Here is a 25,922-nt window from a genome sequence, read left to right on the forward strand (position 1 = left end):
GATATTGATATGTTATATTGGATTGTTTTTGCCATGAGGGCCCTTCTCATCTGGTAGGAGTGACTTGTGAATGACATCAACTTGACAGGATGTCATGAGTTTGAAACTCCTATGGTTGTGCCTCTTTGATGCTAGGTCAAAGTGGGTGCACTCCTTGGTGGGCAAGGGGAACCTAAGGTTTTATGCCAATAAACATGGAGAGTGTGGTGGTTTTTCCTCATTTTTTTTTTGAGATTGGGTAGGATGAACCAAACTGTAGACCTGAAAGAGTAAGAACTCAATAGGACCTCAAATCCATATAATCAGGGGTTGGGTCCTGTTGAGTTCTTACTCTTCTACTGAGATTCTTGTTGAAGTATGTACTCGGGGGTGGGTTCAGGGTGGACAATTTCAAAACGGGCTCCTTCATTCATTAGATAGAAAAGATTGTCAAGTTCATCTCTTACAAAGAAAGGTTCTTTTGAAAATCCAAAGAAAAAGAAATCTCAGGACTTGGAATGTTTCTTTAGTACTTTAAATGAACTGACACATATCCGTGTCTTCCAATAAGATACTGTACGGAGGACGGTTGGGATAGCTCAGTCTGTTTTATTGGATGAGATTTCATTAAGTTAGGTCCATAAGAACCGATAAGTCCTAACTTTCAATAAAAAAAAAGAATCATTTAGGTCATCTCATTCTGTTTGGTAGTTCAACCGTGGAATTCTTTTGTTTTCTGGAATATGAGTGTGAATTGAAAAGAAAAACATGGATTATTTTCAGATTCAGATTGAAATTAGATTAGTATTTTAAATCAGCTCTAATTTAAATCGAACAGGACCTAATCTAATTGCAGTTTTTTACAAGTAAAAATTTTCTTTTTCAATCTTTCTTTTGCTGATCCAATATTACCACATCATATATGGGATCTAAGTTCAACCCTACCTCATCGGATATATTGTTCACATCTCGCATTCAGATTCAGATATAGCACGTTTACACCTGTATCTGATCCGTTTCAATTTCCATATAGAAAAGACAAAGATCAAAGTAATCAAGCACAAAATTTTCAAAATTGATGTTCACACACGCAAGAGCCCGCACAGACACACACGTGAAAGGACTAACAAGTCAGTTTCCAAAGAAAATTCACTTTAAACTCCGACATTCATTCGATGATACAGTTTCGACCCACTTCGTAGAGTGTTTGAAAATGCACCCGAGGAATCAAGAATGGGTTTGGTAGATAAAGTCAAATGCAGAAATTGGAGATCCATGACAAAATGAAATGAGGAAAATGGACGCCACAAAATGAAGGATTCTCATTTCTTGAAAACCAAGAATTGTTGATTCCATCAAACGTAACATGTAAAAAGCATCGCCACGGAACCAACCGGATAAAATGGAGCCAGATAGCACCTGCATCAAGGGTGCAAGCAGTTCTGTTCTGGTGAATCACGACTGATGTGGTTCAGAGCCGACTCTTAGTGCCGAGCCCATAAGTCAACATCCAAGCATGGACAAGCTCAGCCCCAAGTCAAATCTTGACTAAACCGAGAAAAGGTGGATCATGAGATAGCCAAGATAGTCAAAGTCCAGGCAAGAAAATGTTCTTTACCAGCATAAGAACAGACTTGATCAAGACCCAACTCAAGTATACGTACCCAATTCCAACTACGTTCAAGAGGACAAGAACTCAGCCTGAATATGCAGACTACCACGTTCTGAGTTGGACTCAAGTCAAGTCTCTCTCTCTCTCTGTGTGTGTGTGTGTGTGTGTGTGATTCACATGCATGCTGAATGTAATAAACCATTTTTGGTGTTTCACAAAACAAGACTGATTGATTAGATACCGGTAACCAAGGCTTAGTATAAGCATTGTCAGGACTCAGGCCACTGAAAAAAATATACAGCATCACCTGAAGACTAGTTACAATCACTAGAAATATTCTCATTTAGCCACACCAAGAGCACCCAAAAACCCAATTACCATAATTTTTACCGAGCCATCTGGTTAGCATGCACACCAGGCACCTAATCTTCTGGCAACGGCCACCACTTACATTCAAACCCAATCCAAGACTCTTATTTACCTTAGTTTAACAAGTTTTCCCTGTTATAATGCCTCCCAACTTGATCTGTATCTGGGTAAATGCAGCACTTTCTGATTCAGTATGTACAATGGTCAAGTATGAATGAATATGCCCTTCCAGATCCCAGCCAAGTAAGTTAGGCCGCCAGGAAATAGATCAAAAGGAGGAAAAACCAAATCAGATTTGTAACTTTACAGAACCCAAAACAAACTCTCACTGCAAATGGCATAGAGTGAAGCTTTTCTGTTTGAATCTTGCATGATGCAGCAAGCTCTTTTTGTATACTTCATAATACCAAGGGCCAAGAGAGTCCATATTCCCTTCTTCCAATACATCAGCTTCATGAACACTGTATGTCTATCTACAAGACCTTGACACCATATGTTCGGAAACTTCTCTCCAATCTGCAATGTTAATTTTGATGCCTTCTTGTTTATCAGAAAAGAATTTGCTCCCCTTGACTCCCACAAAATTACGGTAATTCCATATCTTGCATGACATAAAACCATCACGGGTTCAAGTCACAGAAAACCCAAGACCTATGGGAAAGACAAGGTCCAAAAACGTCTTCACTTTGATAATCCTGCTCAGGAGATAAAATAATCAGACAGCAGCCATTCGTTCGGCCATTTTATTGCATCAGTGAAAACAGCCATAAAAGCAAATATGGAAAAGAGAGCATCTTCTTCTCCATAGAGTTTATTGCATCATGTTATATGCCAATGCAGGCATGCATGTGCTCTGAAAGGGAGAATTGAAAGGAAAGCAGCAACCTTAGTCATTACAAATGATATTTGGAACAGTCACAGATGTGAGCAACATTTTGAAAATATTGCGATAATATCACTGAAATTTTCTATAACAATATTACAGGCAAAATCCCGTGACATTTTGCAAATATCAGAAATGTATAGATGTCATAATATCACGATATAATCAGTAATTTTTACTTGTTAGTACTTTTCTACATCCTTAATATGTTTTTCTTCTTTTTTATATTTTTTACTTGTTTTTTTGTCACGTGTATTTTATTATTTTCTCACCTATTTCTCATATTTTTATATTTTTCAAATTTTTAAGGCCTGATTTTTTACTAAGATTTATCAACTAAACCTATATTATCATGAGAAATTGCCTTTTGAGAAGTAGCCAACAGCGACATTTGTGACGATTTGGAAAATGTTTGACAATGTGAAGTGGCATAAACTATAAGGATGGAGCAATAAAATATTATTTTTTATATCTTAAGAGGCTTCTGGTGTGTGCCTTAGTGGCATTTGTGTGTGCCCATAGTGACCATTTGTGATTGTCCACTTGGATTCTTTGGTAGACTTTTGTTCGTGCTCAAAGGCCCTTTGTGATTGTTCACTTTGATTCTTTGGTGGATTTGTGTTCATGCTTGAAAGCCTTTCTTTCTTTTCATGGTTTCAGAGCCTTGGTGCTGTTGACTTTTGGAGGTTGGTCATCACATGTTTGCGAAAAGCTTCCCAAAGTGTTTGTGTGCTCGTGGTGTTGTGTTTGTGGTGACTCAAGTGGGTGTGTTGCTCTTCCTCCACATCTCCATCTCTTTCTTATCTTTTGTCTTTCTCCGCTCTCTCCCTATCTTTCCTCCAAAGTAGAGAATGGGAAGGATATTATATTACAAGACGATGAGATGACCAAACCAATAACCGAATATGAGAAAAATTGGAAGGAGTGGAGAATGGGTCACGAGAAGATTATGCCTTAGCTCATTAATAGCATAGACATTAAGTGTTCTAATCTAGCTAAATTTGAGCATACCAATAATGCATAGGAATACCTCAAAAATATGATTTTCCTCAAAGCTATTGAACATATGTGCAATCTTCAAGATAAAATTAGAATCATGACACAAGGGGACATGAGCATTAGGGAATACTACAATGCTCTATCCAAACTTTACGAGAAATTACCTATTTTTTAACCCAGGTGGCAGTCCCTTGGACATCGAGCTCCGTAAAAAACAAGTTCGTGCAGAGGACTTCTATCAATTCATAAATGGTTTGTGACCCGAATTTGAAACCACTAAATCAGCTCTTCTCCATAGAGGAAAATTTTCTTATATTGTTGATACTATTAAAGAGCTAAGCATGGAGAAGAATAAGTTCCTGAAAGAATGATGATGAATCTGTCTTAGCAGTATCTAAGCTAAGGAATTATACTCGTCCATACAAGCCACTTCACTTTGAAAAACAAGGCAATGAATATAACAACAAGAGAAAACATTTGTCATTATTGTCATGAACAGAGACACATCAAACCTTTATGTCCAAGTTGAGAAGGAACGAGAAAAAAGTGGCCTCAATTGGTCCATCTCAAGAGACTAAGGACATGAGCAACTCTCAAGACACATCTGTTGAAAGCATGTCTTTATCTCAATCGGCGGAGTCTCTTCAACCTCTCTTTAAGAGGTCATCTTTTTCAACTGGAGCTGCAGTCTCATCCTTCTCGGATCCCAATAAGTCTTTTTGGCTTCTTGATTTCGGTGCATCTTTTCATGTGACTCAATCTTGGTGTTTTTTCTGAATGTCATACTAACTCAACTATGTCTAATGTCTTCATTGTTGATCCTACATCTCTTGAAATAAAAAAAATAAGAAATTTTGAAAGTAATTTTCAAAACTCCAAAACATTTTTTATTCCAAAAATTAGATATATTTCAAAACTAAATTTAAACATTTTCTTTGTTTCTTAAATTTTGAACCATGGATATAATGCCCAATCATTAGATGGTTGTTGGGTGCAAGATCGTCACTCAAGAAACGGAGGTCATAGAGAACGAGGCATTTTTTAAAATACCCAAGAATACATTTTGTTATAATGTTCAGAAGTTAGATTAGGATTTGTGGCACAAAAGATTAGGATATCCAAATGTATCCAAAATTCCATATTTTTCAAATTTTTAAAAAAAAATTGTAATATTGACAACTTCACTTGTAATGATTGTATCCATTATACTTGGTAAAATGAAGAAATTACCATTTCATGAAGACTTTTTTTCTACTAGACCATTTGAGTTAATTCATTCGAATGTTTGGGGTCCTGCACCGAACATATCTAAAGGTGGATATGCATATTATGTTATATTCGTGGATGATTTTTCTAGATATACATGGATTTACCTAAACATAAATCACAATATTTTTGCATTTTCAACATTTTCATAACTTTGTCAAAAATAGGTTTAAAATGACATTTCTATTTTTTGCACTAATTTAAGGAGAGCGTTTTATCAAAAGAATATAAAAACTATCTTAACTTGCATGGCATTGCACATACATCAAAGATCGCGACACCACACACCACAACAAAATGGTTTGGATGAAAGAAAACATCGACATATTGTAGAGACCACGACAACTTTACTTATTGCAAGCCATGTACTTAAAGGTTTTTGGATTAAAGTTGTTTTTGAAAAGAAGTCGTTATTCATATCTGGGTTTGGATTCAAGATCCAGACCCAACTCAAGTTTATTTAGTCACATGTTTATTAATGGTCCATTTGTATTTTATCCTGTTGTGTAAAGGGTATTTTAGTACCCTAATATTTGTATTAGCCAATACTTAATGATAAGCCTCATACACAGGTCCCTAATTGAGGATTTTGCAACAGCCACGTTCTCTCTCTCTATTCTATGCTTGTTCTTGTGATTGAACGACAAAATCCATGATTTCTAACATGGTATCAGAGCTTAAGATCCAGTCTTGAAGATCGTGTCCTTATAAGCCTCAAGTCGAGTTTCTTTGTCTCCTTCTAATGTACCTCTCTATCGAATCTCATCTATTCTTCCCGTCTTCTTTCTTCTTATTGCTTTTATCGATTCTCCATTTCATTCCCTCGTTCTTAAATCAAATCTTGAATCTATTTAAGTTAACGTGTTTCCTTTCTTCTAAAATCCAAGCCTTGGATTTGTTCACGTTGACGTTTCTTTTCTTCTCTCTGATTTTCTGTTCTTCCTTTCATATTGTTGGACATGATCTCACCCAACAGCAGTTTAAATAATCACGCAAGATCAAATTTGATCTATGCATGATTTCAAGAGTTGAAATCACATCAATCTTATTCTCTCTACGTTTTCAAATTGACGTCAGATCAAATTCTGATATGGCCGTGATCTCAGATCTGTTTTGGTTAATCAATATTATCTTTGAATTTTTTTCCTCTCTCCTTTGGATTTCTTCACTATTTCTTTGTAATCCAGAAAAGATAACGTTATTTTCAAAAATAATGTGCTTGTTGACTTTTATTCAGAACAGATTTTATTGCATAGTCTGCTTTTCTGCCTCGGGTCTGCAAAAAGGCAGCAAAATTCTCTGAAATTAAAATCTTTGTTCTGAATTTTATTCAAATTCAATAGACCTTTAATTGTTCTAAAATAAATCTTATTGTTTCTTATTGTTTCTCGTTTTTTATTTCAATAGATTATGGATTCATTTCCCTCTTCTTGATCTGGTCTTTCCTCAAACTTTCTTAGTCAACTTGTGTCTGAAAAGCCGAACAATTTCAATTTTCTAACCTGGAAGAGACAAATTATTTCGTTCATAAGAAGTCAGGATCTTTCTGGACATCTAGATGGTTATGTTCATGTTCCTCCAGAGTTTATATCACAAGAAAGAAAGAATGGTGAGGGAGACACTTCTATTACTTTTGTTAGAAATCCAGAGTATGTATCATGGATGAAGCGAGATCAGGCGTTGGTTGCTTACATCACTTCCACTCTGTCGCAGGGGGTGCTTGTGGCAAACCCAGATGACTGCTCAGCTATGCAGTTATAGCATCGACTAGTTCAGACATATTCTCAAGTTTTTCAGGCCAGATACTATTTTTAAAGAAAGTTTCAAATGTTGAGGAAGGACTCCATGACTATCATGAAGTACTTGAACAAAATGAAGACTATTACAGATCAGTTGGCCATCGTAGGTTGCGCAGTCAGTGACAAAGATATGGTGCAGCAAACTTTGAGCGAGTCGGGACCTGATTATCATATGATGGTTACTTCCTTATTGTGTTTGTCAGATTTACCTACATTTGAAGATATTGGTGCCAAGCTTTTACAGTATGAGATGACTTTGAAGGGATTTTCTGAAGATACATTTACATTGGAGCACAAGACGTTCTTGCTACATGGGTTACCTATGAGCGAGGACATGGCAGGTATGAATCTCAAGAAAGGGGGGTCAATAAAGGAATGGACAAGGAACTCATGAAATATTACCTACACCCAATATTCCTCCTAATTTGCAGAGACAAAGAACAATACCAACTTGTTTTCTATGCAACAAAAGGGGGCACATCAAAGCTAATTGTTGGTTTAATCCTCAAAACAGAGGAAAGCAATCATAGACAAGGGAACAAATAAATTGAAGAACGGTAGAAAAGTCAAAGAGTTATTATTATCTGCCTTGGCTGAATTGAATTTAAAACAGAATGATCAGGGCACTTGGTATGTTCATTCTGGTGCAGCCACTCATGTTACTGGTGATGCTGGTAAGCTCCTAACTCTTGTTCCTTATTGTTGGTAGAAATAGTATACTCTTTCATCACCATATTTCTCACATTGGAAACTTTGTCCTTCCTATGTCAAATTATTCCCTCGCTCTTTCAAATGTCATTCATACTCCTAACATCAAGAAAAATATTGTTTTTGTCTCTAAGCTTGTAGATGACATTAATGTTTCAGTTGGGTTTATTCCTTTTTCTGTTCGTGTCGAGGACCTTCACACGAAGGAAACGTTCGTTGAAGGAAAACGACAAGGGAATATGTACATGTTCCAAGAGAATCCTTTCACTCGTGTTCAGCTCGTTGATTCCACCTTGAAGCTCACCTCACCATCTTCTTCAGTACTTCCTAAGAGTGTTTTTAGTCTTTCTAAATGTATTGAGGCGAATTTTTGGCATGGTCGTTTGGGTCATTATAGCAATCGTTTTATTGAAAAGCTTGTTTCAAGCAATCTTATTCCCAAGTCAAGTCTAAGATTAATTGTCGATGATAAAAAATGTGTTAGTTGTCTTCAATGTAAGAGTCATGTTCTTCCATTTCATTCTATCAATAAAAGGCTTCAAGACAGATTGAACTTTGAAATTATCTGCTCTAATGTTTGGGGTCTTGCTCCAGTTTGAAATTGTCTGGAATTAGATATTATCCATATTTGTTTATCGCTATTTTCATTATACATGGATCTTCTTTATGAAATGTAAATCTGAAACCTTCAAGTCATTTCAAATTTTTCATTCTTTTGTTCAAAATCAATTCTCTGAGAATATTCTCTGTTTCCAATGTGACGAAGGGGGTGAATTCTCTTCAAATGACTTTATTAATTTTCTCCCAACAAATGGAATAAGTAGGCGGGTGTCTTGCCCACATACACCCAGTTACTTTCTCGGCAAAGGCTTTTCATTCAACGGTCTATGTCATAAATCGATTGCACATGAATATCTTGAAAGACAAATCACCTTATTTTTGGTATGGTGTTCATCCAAATTATCATGATTTGCGTGTACTTGGGTGTGTATGTTATGTTCATGTTGACAGTTCAATGCAACACAAGTTTCAGGATAAGGCCTTGAAGTGCAAATTTCTGAGATACGCTGATGATTATAAAGGGTACAGATGCTATGATCCCATGAGTAAGTGCATCAAAATATCCAGGAATGTTGTCTTTGATGAATTAAACTTTGTTCATAATGTTAATACTTCTATTGAAATTGAGGTTTATCACCCCTGGTCGAACTCTGATTTCTTTTATACTACTGATGATATTTGTTCTTCATAATGTAATCAAAGGAATGTGGAAAACATGTCTGATGCTGCACAAAAGACTCAGAAAATTGTGATGTTGAAACCACTCTTGACTCCCAAAAGGTATAAGGGCATTGTTTACTCTCGACATGAGAAGGAGGCACCCCCTAGCTTTAATCAGGAGATGAACTCTTCTTCTGTTTCTTTTTCATCCTCTGTGCCCATAAGATCTACCCGCTCTCAACATCCGATATTTGCTTTTAATTCTTTTTAACTTCTTTAGGTAAGGAAGATCAACCCACAACATTTTATCAAGCAACAAATTTTAAGAGATGGATCGAAGCTATGAATAAAGAAATGGAGGCTCTTCATGAATGCGGTATTTGGGATATTGTTCCCAGACCACACGATAGAAATGTGGTTGGGTCAAAGTGGGTGTATAAAATAAAGTACAAGCCGGATGGTACTATTGAACGATACAAGGCTAGACTGATTGTCAAGGGCTTCACACAGGAGCAAAGACAAGATTAAGATGAGACCTTCAGTCCGGTTGTGAAAATGGTCACTATAAGAATTATACTATCATTGGCTATTGAGCACCAGTGAACTCTCAGTCAACTGGATGTGAAAAATGTATTTTTACATGAAAATCTGAAAGAGAAAGTGTACATGGAGCAGCCCACTGGATATGCCGAAGGAAATTCTAAAGAATACGTGTGCAGGTTAAAGAGAGCTATATATGGTTTCTAAAGAATACGTGTGCAGGTTAAAGAGAGCTATATATGGTTTGAAGCAGGTGTCTCGATCTTGGTTTGACAGTTTTTCTCTTGAAGTAAAAAAATATGGCTTTAGTCGATCTCTTCTTGATTATTCTCATTTCATATTCAAATGCAAAGATATAGTTACCCTGTGTAGATGACATTATCATTACAGGTAACTAATGAACATATTGAGTAGGTCAAGCAGCTCCTGAACCACAGATTTAAGATGAAAGATCTTGGTAAACTGCGGTATTTTTTTGAAGTTGAAGTTGACAGGACTATTGAAGGCATGACACTTACCCAACATAAGTATAACATTGATGTTCTCAGCAAGGTAGGCATGAAAGATTGCAAGCCTCTAATCACACCCAGTGTACTCCATCAAAAACTCAGTTTCCAAGATGAAGAATTGTACGAGGACCCTACAGGATATCGCAAGATAGTAGAGATGCTTCAATATCTCACTTTCACTTGGCCTGATATTGTCTACTCAATTAATCAGGTATCTCAGTTCATGCATGAGTTGTATATTGGGCATATGAAAGTTAAACACATTCTTCGATATTTGAAGGAAACTATCAAAGATGGTCTTCTGTACCGAAAGAGTAGGAATGGGCATCACACGCATGAACTTTTAGATTACACAGATGCAGACTGGACAGGAAATCCAGATGAGCGCAGGTCGGTCTCAGGATACTGTGTTTTCATTGGTTTAAATCTTGTCTCTTGGAATAATAGGAAACAAAAGACCATTGTCAGGTCAAGCTCAGAAGTTGAATATAGATCAATGGCAACTGCCATAGCCGAATTTACATGGATCAGACACCTTTGACAGAAGTAGGAGAATCGATATTTCGATGTCTTCTCTTATGTGACAATCAAAGCGTCATTAACATGTTTAATCTCATCTACCACAGTCGTGCCAAGCATATTGAAATTGATCAACATTTTGTAAGATAGAAGGTTGAAGAAAAGGAAATTGGACCTGAATTTGTTTGTACTACTGATCAAGTTGTTGACTTGTTTACAAAAGGGCTCATCAAGGACAAATTTTGGATGTTAAAAGGCAAGTTGTTCATGGTTCAGAACCATGTACAACTTGAGGAAGGATGAAAAGAAGTAGTCATTCATATCTGGGTTTGGATTCGAGATCCAGACCCAACTCAAGTTTATTTAGTGACATGTTCATTAATGGTTCATTTGTATTTTAGCCTATTGTGTAAAGGGTATTTTAGTACCCTAATATTTGTATTAGCCAATACTTAATGATAAGCCTCGGACGCATATCCCTAATTGAGGATTATGCAGCAGTCATGTTCTCTCTCTCTATTCTATGCTCGTTATTGTGATTGAATTGAAAAGAAGTCACGACTGGGTTTGGATCTTATCCAAACCCAATTCAAGTTTATTTAACTACATATTTAAGCACATGTTCATTAATAGCATATTGTAAATTTCTCTTGTTGTGTAATGGGTATTTTCGTACCCTAGTAATTGTAATAACATATATTTAATGGGAAGCCAATACTGCAGCCTCCAATTGAGGATTCTGCATCTCTCACGTATTCTCCCTTCATTTTGTGGTTAGTCTTGTGTATGAGAGAAGGAACCCACGAATTTTATCATGGTATCAGAATGCCAGATCCAACTTTAAGGATCGTGATCTTCTTATGAACATCCGGTAAAGCTTCTTCATCTCCAAGATCTTTCTTCTTACCCTTTTTCTTATTGCTCTTACTCATTTCCTCCTTCATTCTTCTTGTCTTCAAATTAAATCATTCAAATAACGTGTTCCTTTTTTTTTACAAAATCCAACGTTTTTCTCTTCCAAAACTTGGATTCTCTGTTTGTTGATTCTCCTGAGTGGTTGATTCTCTGTTTGTTGATTCTTTGTTCACGTTTTCATAGTCATATTGTTGCACATGATCTTATATATATTAAGAGCTTAAATAATCACGCAAGATCGGATTTGAATCATTTGATCTTTGCGTGATTTCAAAGCTTGAATAGGATCGTGTCATATCCTTTTACACATTGACGACACATCAGATTTAGATCTGGAAGTGATCCCAGATCTGTCTTGATTAACTAATATCGTATTTGGATCCATTCTCTATATTCTTCTCTGTTTTGGACTAATATTTGTCTTTATTCTCTCATATTCTGAAAGAAAACACGTTATTTTCAAAGTAATGTGCCTCTTTAATTGAATTTTAATTCAGAAGAGATTCTTACTGCAAAGTTCTGTTTTCTGCATTGAGTTTACCATACCAATCGATTAAAAAAAAGGACGGTGGTAGCAGAATTCTCTGATATTAAGTTTATGTTCTGAATTTTATTAGAATTCAATAGTAATTGGGTCTTTGTCGTACAGCCATTTTCTTATTTCTTATTTCTTATTTCTTATTCCTTCTTATTTTTGGTTTCGATAGAATATGAACTCATTTCCTTACTCTCAGTCTGGTCTTTCCTCAAACTTTTTTAGTCAACTCGTGTCTGAGAAACTGAACAATTTCAATTTCCTAACTTGGAAGCGACAAATCATACCATTCATAAGAAGTCAGGACCTGTTCCTCCAGAGTTCGTACCATAAGAAGAAAAGAATGGTGAGGGAGATCTTTCTATTACCTATGTTAGAAATTCAGAGTACGTATCCTGGATGAAGCGAGATCAGGCATTGGTTGCCTATATCACTTCTACATTGTCACAGGAAGTGCTTGTGGCAATTCCAGATGACTGCTCCGCATTGCAATTATGGCACCGATTGGTTCAGACATATTCTCAAGTTTCTCAGGCCAGAGTATTATTTTTAAAGAAAGAGTTTCAAATGCCGAGGAAGGACTCCATGAGCCATAGGAGTTGCCTATGGACGAGGACGTGGTAGGTATGATTTTCGGGAAAGAGGGGGTCAAGAAAGAAATGGACAAGGAAGTCGTAGAATATTACTTACACCCAATATTCCTCCCAATAGGCAAAGACAAAGATCAATACCCACCTGTTTTCTATGCAATAAAAAGGGGCATATCAAAGCTAATTGTTGGTTTAATCCTCAAAATAGAGGCAAACAACCAGAGACAAGAAAGGGGTCAGATAAATTGAAGACTAGTGGTGAAGTCAAGGAGTTGCTACTATCTGCTCTAGTTGAGTTGAATTTAAAACAAAATGATCAGGGCACTTGGTATGTTGATTCTGGTGTAGTCACTCATGTCACTGTGATGCTGGTAAGCTCCTAACTCTTGTTCCTTATGCTGGTAGAAATAGTATAGTCACTGGAGATGTGTCTTATCATCGGATTTCTCACATTGGAAACTTTATCATTCCTATGTCTACTTCTTCTCTTGCTCTTTCAAATGTCATTTATGCTCCGAATATCAAGAAAAATATTGTTTTTGTCTCTAAGCTTGTAGATGACATCAATGCTTTAGTTGAGTTTACTTTTTTTCTGTTCGTGTCAAAGACCTTCACACGAGGGAAACGTTTGCTGAAGGAAAACGACAAGAGAATATGTATGTGTTCCAAGAGAATCCTTCTACCTTGAAGCTCACATCATCATCTTCTTCAGTCCCTCCTGAGAATGTTTTTAGTCTTTCTTAATGTAATAAGCCGAATCTTTGGCATGGTCGGCTGGGTCATTGTAGTAGTTGTTTTATTGAAAGGCTTGTTTCAAGCAGTCTTATTCTAAAGTCAAGTCTAAGTTTAAATGTCAATAATAAAAAATGTTTTAGTTGTCTTCAATGTAAGAGTCACGTTCTTTCATTTCATTCAATTAATAAAAGAGCTTCAAGACCATTTGAAATTATTTTTTCTGATGTTTGAGGTCCGACTTCAGTTCCCTCCATGTCTGGCATCAGATATTATCTCATTTTTGTTGATAGCTATTCTCGATATACATGAATTTTCTTTATGAAATATAAATCTGAAACATTAAGTTATTTCAGAATTTTCATTCCTTTGTTCAAAATCAATTTTCCGATAATATCTTTTGTTTCCAATGTGATGGAGGGGGTGAATTATCTTCAAATGACTTTATTAATTTTCTCCGGACAAATGGAATACGTAGGCAGGTGTTTTGCCCTTGTACACCTCAACAGAATGGAATTGCTGAACGAAAGCATCGCCATATTGTCTAGAGTGCAATGAGCATGATGCATGATAGTAACCTTTCAGTTACCTTTTGGGCAGAGGCTTTTTATTCAGCTGTTCATATCATAAACCAATTGCCCATGAATATCCTGGAAAACAAATCACCCTACTTTTCTTTACATGGTGTTCATCCAAATTATCATGATTTGCGAGTATTCGGGTCTGTATGTTATGTTCATGTTGACAGTTCAATGTGACACAAGTTTCAGGATAAGGCCTTGAAGTACAGATTTGTGGGGTATGTTGATGATTATAAAGGGTACAAATATTGTGATCCCGTGAGCAAGCGTATCAAAATATCCAGGAATGTTGTATTTGATGAATTGAATTTTGACCACAATGTTAACACTCTTCCTGAAATTGAAGTTTATCACCCCTGGTTGAATTCTGATATCTTTTCTAGTGTTGATGATGTTTGTCCTTCAGAATATAATCAAAGAGATGAGGGAAATGTGTCTGATGTTGTACAAAGGACTCAGGAAAGTGTTATTTTAAATCCATTCTTGCCTCCCGAAAGGTATAAAGGCATTGTTTACTCTCGACGTGAGAAGGGGGCTCTCCCCAATTCTGATCAGGAGATGAATTCTTCTTCTGATTTTGTTTCATCCTATGTTCTCAGAAGAACTACCCGACCCTGACATCCTATTGATAGATGGGTAAATTATGAGAATTTCACTATGGATTTTCAACTCTTCTTAACCTCTCTAGGTAAGGAAGATCAGCCCACAACATTTTATCAAGCAGCAAATTCTAAGCGATGGATTGAAGCTATGAATGAAAAAATGAAGGCTTTTCATGAATGTTGTACTTGGGAGATTGTTCCCAGACCACATGATCGAAATATGGTTGGGTCCAAGTGGGTGTATAAAATAAAGTATAAGCCGAAAGGTACTATTAAGCGATAAAAGGCTAGACTGGTTGCCAAGGGATTCACCCAAGAGCAAGGATAAGACTATGATGAGACCTTCAGTCCGGTCGTGAAAATAGGCACTATTCGAATCATACTATCATTGGCTATTGAGCATCAGTGGATTATCAGTCAACTAGATGTAAAAAATGCATCCTTATATGGAACTCTGAAGGAGGAAGTATACATAGAGCAGCCCACCGGGTATGCAAAAGGAAACTCTAAAGAATATGTGTGTAGATTAAAGAGCTATATATGGTTTGAAGCAATACTCTTGATCATGGTTTAACAGTTTTTCTCTTGAAATAAAGAAATATGGTTTTAGTCGATCTCTTCTTGATCATTCTCTTTTCATATTCAAATGTAAAGACGCAATTACCTTGCTATTGATATATGTAGATGACATAATCATTACAGGTAACTCTAATGAACATATTGAGCAGGTTAAAGAACTCCTGAACCACAGGTTCAAGATGAAGGACCTTGGTAAACTGCAATATTTTCTTGGAGTAGAAGTTGACAGAACTATTGAAGGCATGATACTTACCCAACATAAGTATACTATTGATGTTCTCAGCAAGGCAGGTATGAAAGATTGCAAGCCTCTAAGCACGCCCAGTGTACTTCATCAGAAACTCAGTTCCCAAGATGGAGATTTGTATGAGGATCCTATAGGATATCGCAGGATAGTAGGGATGCTTCAATATCTCACCTTTACTCGCCCTGATATTGTTTATTCAGTCAATCAGGTATCTCAGTTCATGCATGAACCGCATATTGGACATATGGAGGTTGTTAAACGCATCCTCCGATATTTGAAGGGAACTATCGGGGATGGTCTTTTGTATAAAAAGAGTATGAATGAACGTCACATGCATGAACTTCTTGTTTACACAGATGCAAAGTGGGCAGGAGATCCAGATGAGCGTATGTCAGTCTCAGGATATTGTGTTTTCGTTGGCCTAAATCTTGTCTCTTGGAGCAGTAGGAAACAAAGGGCTATTGCCAGGTCGAGCATAGAAGCTGAATATAGATCAATGGCAGCTGCTACAGCTGAAGTAACATGGATCAGACATCTTTTGACAAAAGTAGGAGAATCGATATCTAAATGTATTCTCTTACATGACAATCAAAGTGCCATCAACATGTCATTTAATCCTATCTACCACAGTCGTGCCAAGCATATTGAAATTGATCAACATTTTATAAGACAGAAAGTCGAAGAGAAGGAAATTGAACCAGAATTTGTTCGGACTGTTGATCAAGTTGCTGACTTGTTTACCAAAGGGCTTATCAAGGACAGATTTTGGATGTTGAAAGGCAAGTTGTTCATGGTTCAAAACCATATACAACTTGAGGGAGGATGAAAAGAAGTCACGACTGGGTTTGGATCTTATCCAAACCCAATTCAAGTTTATTTAACTACATATTTAAGCACATGTTCATTAATGGCATATTGTAAATTTCTCTTGTTGTGTAATGGGTATTTTAGTACCCTAGTAATTATAACAACATATATTTAATGGGAAGCCAATACTGCAACCTCCAATTGAGGATTCTGCAGCTCTCACGTATTCTCCATTCATTATGTGGTTAGTCTTGTGTATGAGAGAAGGAACCCACGAATTTTATCATGAATGACATAATCCATGATTTCTAACAGTTTTGACCGCTATGCGTCTTATAAACAGAATACTTTCTTTACTTCAAAACATATCACCCATTGAAAAACTTTTCAAACTTGCCCCTGATTATTCCAAATTGAGTCTTTGGATGTAAGTGATTTGTTTTCACCAACAAAAATGACAAATTTTCTTCTGGGGCCATTCCTTATGCCTTTTGGGGGTATGCAGATTACTAAAAAGGTTATAAGTGCTTTGATTATAAAAATGAAAAAGTATATGTTTCAACTTTGAAGACATGTCCTTTTTGAAAAATGAAAATTTCTTTGATTTTCAAAAACCTAAGGAAGTAAAATGAGTATTCTTTTCTATTTGATTTTATTTCAAAGCATGACATTGATCATTGTGATTGTGATGATGTTGATCTTGATATTAATGAATCAAGAGATGATTTGATTAGGGAAGAGCAACCCCATAATGAAAAAACTTATTTGCAATAGGGTTCAAAACCCTCCATGTGCACTTAAGAAGTACTCCAACAATGAAAATGAGCTTGAGGGGAAAACTAAGAGATCTTCTAGAGCATCCAAGCCCCCAGAAAAAGTTTGTATCTTATGAGTCTTTTTCATCCAAATATAAGGCGTGTATTGCTTTGATCCATTCCTACGTAGAACCAGCAACCTATGCCCAAGCCAAGGGATTTTGAATTGGTAGAAACCATGAGAATAAAATTAGAAGCATTAGATAAGGCCAAAATTATTGGTAAAAGCCACGAGAATAAAATTAGAAGCCTTAGAGAAGGTCAAAAGTTGGACTCTTCAAGGCATTTCACAGGAAAAGAAACCTATAGGATGTAGGTGGGTATACAAAGTCAGATTAGTATCCAAAGGATATTCTCAAAAATATAGGATATATTATGAAGAAACCTTCGCACCTATTGCTTGTATGACCATCGTTATGACTCTTGTAGCAGTAGCTTTCATTAGGAACTGGCCTATATACCAAATGGATGCTAAGAATGTTTTTTTCTTAACGGAGAACTTGTGGAAGTGTACATGGAGGCACCTCCCGGTATGGGCAGAGCATCCCTGAAGGAAAATCTCTTTTCTTGCATAATGCTCTTTATGGCTCTTGCATAATGCTCTTTATGGCCTAAAACAAGAATCAAATGAATGGTATGATAGATTTAGTAGAGTTATGCTTGATATTGGATTTTGATTTTGTTTGAGTGATATGGTTTTGTTTGTTAAGAAATCTAATACAAGTATTGTTATTCTCCTTTTGAATGTGGACGACATGATGATCACAAGAGACAAACAGGAAGTTGAAAATATCAAAAAACTTCTTAAAAACAATTTTGAAATAATTGATTTAGGCATTTTAAGATATTTTCTAGGAATTAAAGTTGTTTATTCTCCTAGAGGGTATTTGTTATCTCAGTCTAAATTTGCTTTTGACATTGTTTTTAGGTTTGGTATTACTGATGACAAGAGAGTTGACACTCCCGAGGTTACACATGTCAAACTGAAAATTGATGATGGTGAACCTCTAGATGATCCAACGATATATCATCAATTGATTGGATCACTCTCTTATGTCTATCACCAGACCAAAAACATCTCATGTTGTTCACACAACTACCCAATTTCAGCATGCTCCCACATCCATTCACATGAGAATTGTTTTACGGATAGTTAGATATATTAAAAATTCAATTTCTAGAGGTCTTTTTTTTGTCTTCTTCGTTAGTTTTGGATTTAATAGCTTATACTACTAGACATAGCTCATGTTGTTTACACAGCTAGCCAATTCCAGCATGCTACCATATCCATTCCCATGGGAACTGTTTTACGGATAGTTAGATATATTAAGAATTCTATTTCTAGAGGCTTTTTTTTGTCTTCTTTATTTGCTTTGGATAGGCACTCAACCACAGGTTTTTGTGTTTTTATAAGTGAATCTCTAATCTCGTGGGGATGCAAGGAGTAAAAGGTTTCACTTTCATCGACATAGAATATCAGGTTATGGCCACAATTATGATAGAGGTGTTTGGCTAAGAAGATTGCTAACAAACATGGGGATTCATATACTAGGAGCTTCAAAAATATGATGCAACAACTAGGGATGCACACGAAACGAGCTTCACATGTACAAACTCGGCTCAAGCTCGGTTTGAGCCTGAACCACTAGTGTTCAAGCTCAGCTCGAGCTCGTCCCAGGTCAATGTTTCATAGGATGCACACGACCGACCTCAAGCTGGGCTTGGCATGTACTGTAATGAAAATAGCGAAAACACCAATAAAACAAAACACATTTTAAAGAAACCAAGAACACAAGCACAAAAAGTGCATACATAACCCCCTAAGGGGTAAAGTGCCTATAAGGCATAAGATTAATATTACTGAAGAGAGAAGGTGGGTGAAAAACCCATACAATGCAAGAGGGAGAGCTCTCTTTTTATAGAGGAGAAAAAGTAGGGGAAGGGACCACATAGGGGCTCCCTTCTAGTCGTTGGGGCCCCAACGACTAGAAGGTGGGGCCCCTAGTGGTCCTATTACAATAATAAAAAGAAAAAAAGAAAAAATAAAAAGAAAAGAAAAAGAGAAACAAAAAGAAAAGTTAAAAAATACATGGGGAATTACACAAATACCCCTCTCAGGTATTTAAATTATAAATAATATGTATATATATATACTTATATATATACGCATGTATATATATAAGTATATGTATATATATACATATATATATACATATTTTAACACGCCTCCTCAAACTTTACGGGGAGAAGACCGAAAGTTTGTCAAGGAGAAACAAAAAAAGCGGAGTTGGAAGCGCTTTGGTGAAGAAATCCGCCAACTAATATTCTGAAGTGACATATGGTAGTGTGGTTGTTCCTTTGAGAAATTCGTCTCGAAAATAGTGACAATCCATTTCAATATGCTTGGTACGCTCGTGGAATGTATGGTTGCTTGCAATGTAAATTGCGCTCTTGTTATCACAACACATCTTGGTGGAGGAAGAAATGAGGACGCCCATGTCACATAGGAGACTTCTAAGCCACATAATTTCCATAGTTGTCATCGCCATGGCCCGATATTCGGCTTCAGTGGATGATAGAGAGACTTTTTGTTGCTTCTTACATCTCCACGAAATAAGGGATTCACCTCGGAAAATGCAAAAACCAGTAGTTGAGATACGATCATTAGGATTTACTCCTCAATCTGCATCAGTAAAAGCAGTTAATTCAAGAGATGAAGAAGAGGATAAGAAAAGCCCTTTTGAAATGGTGTTTTTGATGTATCGCACAACTCGCATCACGGCCGCCATGTGAACTGTAGTAGGAGCATGCTGAAATTGACTTGCAGTATGAACCGCATGAGCAATATATGGACGAGTGATGGATAAGTAAGTAAGGGATCCAATCAATTGCCGATAGGAAGTGGGATCCTCAAGTAGAACGCCATCCTCAAGTCTCAACTTTGCATTAATAACTTCAAGAGTTTCCACTTTCTTTTCATCAGATACTCCTGACTTGGTACAAATGTCTGCTGCTAATTTCATTTGAGATAGAATATATACTCGTAGAGAGTATGTCACTTTAATACCTAAAAAATATCTCAAAAATCTAAGGTCAGACATATCAAAAGTTTTCTTTAACATGACGTTAACTTCATTTACTCCCTTTTTTCACTTCCAGTGATGCTCATATCATCAACATACAAAAGTAGAATAACAATGGAGTCACTTGTTTTCTTAATAAAAAGAACAGTGTCAGTATAACAAGAAATAAATCTCAAATTGATTAATACATTACTAAACTTGTCATACCAAGCTTTAGGAGTTTGCTTAAGACCATATAAGGCCTTCTTCAATTTCAAAATTTTACCATTTAAATTTATGCCAGGAGGTGGTTCCATATAAACTTCTTCCCTCAAATTTCCATTTAAAAAGGCATTTTTAAAGTAAGTTGAAAAATTGACCATTTTTTAATAGAGGCTATTGCAATAAGAGCTTGAACACTAGTCATTCGAGCAACGGGGGCAAAAGTTTCATCATAATCCACCCCATATTCTTGGGCATATCCTTTGGCTACTAACCTAGCCTTATATCTTTCTAAAGAGCCATCACTCTTAGTTTTTACTTTGAAAACCCATCTACATCCAATGGGTTTCTTGCCACTAGGAGGATCAATAATTTCCCAAGTTTGTGTATTTTTAAGTGCATTAAGTTCAAGTTCCATTAGTTCATTCCAATGAGCATATTGTTTAGCATCATTATAATGAGATGGTTCATGGAATAAGTGATGGGCTAGCAAACATGCTCGAAAATTTGGAGAAAAAGAATCATAAGATACAAATCTATTTGGTATTTTAGAAATACAATTTGATCTTCTTTGAGAGGATTCTTCAATTGACTCGTTTTGAGAGAATTTTTCAAGGCCACAAGGAGGATTACTTTCATTCCTTCTAGAGTAAACTTATGTTTGTCTTTGTATATTTTCTTCTAAATTTTCATGTTGGCCACGTTGCCCATCATTTGGAGGTTCAAAATGATCCTCTATGAGAGTTTCACTAGATTCAACATGATCATCTATAACCTTTTCTTGAGGTAACAAGTCAAATAAAAATGAGTAATCAATATTTTCATTTAGTTTATGTGAAAAACCATTTTCTTCTTCTAAGAAAGTGACATCTTTTGAGATATAAAGTTTGTTATTGAATAAGTCAAAACATCGATAGCCTTTTTGTTTTTTCGCCATATCCTAAGAAAATACATTCAATTGCCCTTGAAGAAAGTTTATTGTTTTTGTGAGTTAGAACAAAGCATTTACACCCAAAAATTCTTAGTCTTTTATAATCGGGAGGCATATTGTAAAGTTTTTCAAACGAAGAAAGATTTTTCAAAGAAAATGAAGGGGTTCTATTCATAAGATATGTTGAGGTTAGAACCGCTTCGGCCCAAAAGGATTTTGGAATGTTCTTTTAAATTAATAAAGTTCTTGTGGTTTCTATTATGTGTCTATGCTTTCTTTCTGCAAGACCATTTTGTTGCGGAGTGTTTGGACAAGAACGTTGAGGACAAATATCATTTTCTTTCAAGTAGATTTCAAACTCATTGGACATATATTCGCCTCCCGAATCAGATTTAAGAATGGATAGGTTTCCTAAAAATTGATTTTTAACCATTGCATGAAATTCTTTAAAAAAAGAGAAAACTTCGGATTTGCGATTTAAGAAGTAAATCCATGTAAATCGAGTGAAATCATCAATAAAGACCACATAGTATGAAAAGCCTCCTTTAGATAAAATAGGGAAAGGTCCCCATACATCGGAATGAACAAGTTCAAAAGGCCGAGTGGTGACATAATTTCTTTGAGGAAATGGAATAGCTTTAGATTTCTCAAAAATGCAATCTTTACAAGTCATGTGTTTGACTTTACAAGTATTGTTCAAAAAAGGAAAAAGAGACATCTTTACAAAATTTGGGTGACCAAGTCTCTCATGCCAAGCTTCAATACTTTTGTCCTTTATAAGATTACAAAATGACTTCGAAGGAAGAGTCAAAAAGTCCATAAAATAAAGATCACCCCTTTTATGGCCTTGCCCAATCAGCTTCCCTCACTGGAGATCCTGCACGGTGCAATCTTTAGGTGAGAAAGAGACTTGGCATCCATGATCGGTGATTTGGGAAACAGAAAAAAGTTTTAGATTCATTTTTAGAACGACTCTTACTTTAGGAACAAAAAAGTTTTTGAGAAGTTTTAAAATCAAGTGTTCTAATACTTTCAATTTTTTAAAATGTCCCATCGGCCGTTGAAACATAAGAAGATATGGGTTCGGAAAAAACATTAGAAAGAGAGTTTTTATGAGATGTCATATGAAAAGAAGCACCGGAGTCTAGTATCCACTTACCTGGAGGTGATGAAGAATAGGCGATGGCGGCTCCTGATGTTGAAGATGAAGAAGTCTTGAGAATATGTTGGAGAACTTCAGAGATATGGTTAAGAGTTTCTTTGATATCTCCTTCTTTGACACTTTATTCTTCCTTTGGAGAATTTTCTCCAACCGGGGCCACTTTTCATTTAAGCTTTGGGTCAACCGGCTTATATGTCCCGGTTCATTACAATAGTGGCAAATCACTCCCTTTCTATATCCATTATTTTTGTTAAAGTAGGGAGGTCTATATGCTTTTACATTTGATTCGGGCCTAGTAACGGCCAAAATTCCATCACTCTTAATACTTATGCCAAGACGAGTTTCTTCTTGGCATACTTCGGCAAGAGCGTCTTCAATGGGTAAGGCTTTACTTCTATGGAGAAAAGATGCCCTAACTTGTTCAAATTCCGGTCGAAGACCATGGAGGAATTGGAAGAAATGCTCATTTTCAATTTGTTCTCTTCTTAACTCAATATCTTCTGGAGTCACCCATTTGGGCTCAAGAAGAACAAACTCATCCCAAAGAGGGGTTAAAGTAATAAAGTAGTCACGGACACTCATATCCGATTGTCTACTAGATCAAATTTTTTCTTGACAAAAAATTTGTCTAGCTAGATCCTTTTGGGTATACATACCCTTAAGAAAGAACCATGCCTCATTGGCTCTTCTAAACTTAGCAATGTCAACACAATTTTTGAGGTCAGCATTATTCATAAACCATGCCAAGATTTTGGCATGGTTACTTTCCCAATCCTCAACTTTGAATTGATGGTCATTGATAGCTTTGATGCGCTCATCGCCATCTAAAGCTTTTTCAATCCCACTTTCAATTTTAGTGAGAACAAGAGAGGGTTCGAGATTAGTTCCCATAACAAAACCCCAAAGTTTCTTACCTCTTAGATGATTTTCCATAGCGGAGGCCCACATAAGGTAATTGGATCCATTGAGCTTAAAAGAGAGCTCGACTTTAGATTCGTGCTCCATAGGTACCGAATAGCCTTCCTTTCTTCAAAAGCTTAAGAGGCACACGTCCCAAGACACCAATAAGAAGAGAAGTCTCATCACCAACCTTGCTCTGTGTTAAAATATGATGTATATTTATATATATATATCTATATATATCGATTACGACACATATACATATATATGATATATATATGTCTACGTGTCTATCTATATATATAAATATATATATATATATATTGTATAACCCCACAGGGGTATTTCTGTCATTTCACCTGTACACGCATATCCTTGATATGCTTTTTCCTTTCTTTCTTTTTCCTTTTTTCTTTTTCCTTTTTGTATTTTTTACTTTTTCTTTTTTTTACATTAGAGAGGGGTCCACATAGAGTCGTTGGACCCCTCCAACGGTCATAAATATGACCGTTGGAGGGGCTCCAACGACTCTATGGGAGCCCCTCCTTGGGTCCCTTGCTGTGTATAAATAAGGGGCTCAGCCCCATGTATTCCTTAAGCTTCTTTTGAAGCATTCTATGAAGTGAGATATATTTTTTTATCTTCTTTTTGTGCTTGACCACTTTTGTGGTTTATTTTGCCCTTTAGTGGCATCTTGTGTATGTGCGTGCTTCCGTGATTTCACTTGGAGACGTTGCTCTTTTCATTTGGCACTTCATTACATGGTATCAGAGCCTTGGCTAAGAAGGCTTCATTGGATCCTCCATTGACAAGTAATACCTCTCCTCTCTCTTGTCTTATAAATTTTTCTTCTAATGGCCAACAAAGATGCAAAAATCGATCTCTCATTCAAATTGGATGGGACCAATTATCGTATGTGGGCGGCCGCTATGGAGAATAATCTCAAAGGTAAAAGGCTTTGGGGTTATGTATGTGGAACCATTCCGGAACCACAACTTAAGTTAACTAAATTTGAAGGAGGTGAAGAAAAGGCCTTAAATGAAGAAGAAAAAGAAAAGGCTATTCTTGATTACTCTTCTAAAATGGAAGATTGGGAAAGTGAACATGCTAAAATCTTAGCGTGGTTCATGAATAACGTCGAATTGAAGATTTGTGCAAATCTTGCTAAATTCAAGAAGGCTAATGAAGCATGGTTTTTCATGAAAGGTATGTACACTCAAAGAGACCTTGCTAGGCATTTTTTTCTTCAAGAAAAGGTAAGAGCTACCAAGCAAGGTGATATGAGCATTAGAGACTACTATAGTGCTCTATCCTCTTTATGGGATGAACTTGTCCTTCTCGAACCTCAATGGGAAGGAAGTGCTATTGCTATGAGACAAGAGCAAATGGAAAAAGAGAGGTTCTTTCAATTTATTCATGGGCTTCGTCCCGAATTTGAACAACTTAGAGGATCTCTACTTCATAGAGCCTCTACTCCTCTAAGTGATATTTTGGCCGATTTATGTCAAGAAGAAACCCGTTTGGCCTTAAAAAGGGATGTTGATGAAGTACATGCCGTGTCTAGACCCGGCAACAATGTAAGATCATATAAACCACCACATTTTTGGAAGAACAATGGTGGAGGAAGGAAAATCATTTGTCATAATTGTAATGAACCGGGCCATATTCGTCCCGATTGCCCTAAATTCAAGAAGAAGGTAGCTTCTGTGGGAGAAACTCCTTCAAACATCAATGAAGATTCAAAGAAGGATGGTGACATAAAGGATTCCATCGCTCATCTAACCGAAACTCTCCAACAATTTATGAAGATGAACGCCTCTACATCATCATCCTCACCTTCCACTTCCGGTGCCGCCATCTCTTCATTCCCAGGTATGTCTTCTTGGATTCTTGATTCGGGTGCCTCTTTCCATATGACTCCAAATGCATCACTTTTGTCAAAACCAAGTCTCAATAAGTTTAAATCATATGTATCCACCGCCGATGGAACTTCTTTAAATGTTGAGGGTATTGGAAACCTTGAGAAAATTTATGACCAAAACAAAGAATTTTTTGTTCCCAAAATCCGAATCATCCCAAAACTTAATCTAAATCTTTTCTCCGTCTCTCACATCACCGATTTTGAGTGTAATGTCTCTTTTTCACCAACCCATTGCTATGTGCAGGATCTCCGGTCCGGGAAGCGGATTGGGCAAGGCCATAGAAGAGGGGACCTTTACTATATGGATTTTTTGTCTTTGCCATCCAAATCATTTTGTAATCATGTTCAATCCAAAGATATTGAGACTTGGCATAAGAGACTTGGGCACCCTAGTATTTCCAAATTGTACCTTTTTTCATTTTTGGAAAAATTTTGTAATACAAATACATTTACATGCAATGATTGTATTCTTGGGAAAATTCACTCTCTTCCATATTCTCATAGCAATTTTGTGTCAAAAAGGCCTTTTGAACTTGTGCATTCCGATGTATGGGGACCGGCACCCATTATGTCCAAAGGAGGCTTCTCTTATTATGTTTCTTTTATTGATGATTTTACTAGATACACATGGGTTTATATTATCAAGAATAAATCTGATGTCTTCACTAATTTTAAAGAGTTTCACGCTCTTGTTCAAAATCAATTCCAACACAATATAGCCATTTTTAGATCCGACTCAGGAGGAGAATACATGTCTAAAGACTTCCAAAATTATTTTAAAACAAATGGAATTTTGCACCAAAGATCTTGTCCTAAAACTCCGCAACAAAATGGTCTTGCGGAAAGGAAACATAGGCATTTAATTGAAACCACAAGAACTCTTCTTGTGTCTAAATGTGTTCCTAAAAACTTTTGGG

The 25,922-nt window shown here is 36.4% G+C and overlaps 1 protein-coding gene across 5 annotated transcripts in view; it reads right to left on the reverse strand.

Annotated features, from left to right (window-relative positions):
* Nucleotides 1-1,792: 1,792 nt before the first annotated feature.
* Nucleotides 1,793-25,922, reverse strand: part of LOC149838171 (regulator of nonsense transcripts UPF3-like) — a 46,017-nt gene continuing 21,887 nt past the window's right edge. For 3 of the 5 annotated variants that reach the window (XR_016431941.1, XR_016431940.1, XM_090006431.1), the window contains one exon: nucleotides 1,793-2,655. The gene's annotated coding sequence lies outside the window, so the exon portion shown is untranslated. Of the gene's footprint in view, nucleotides 2,656-4,114; nucleotides 4,202-25,922 lie in introns of those variants that run through there. The other 2 variants (XM_090006432.1, XR_016431942.1) reach the window with 2 other exon arrangements.

Source organism: Nuphar pumila, chromosome 5 (assembly GCF_984573655.1).
Source record: "Nuphar pumila chromosome 5, dmNupPumi1.hap1.1, whole genome shotgun sequence".
Lineage (NCBI taxonomy): Eukaryota > Viridiplantae > Streptophyta > Magnoliopsida > Nymphaeales > Nymphaeaceae > Nuphar > Nuphar pumila.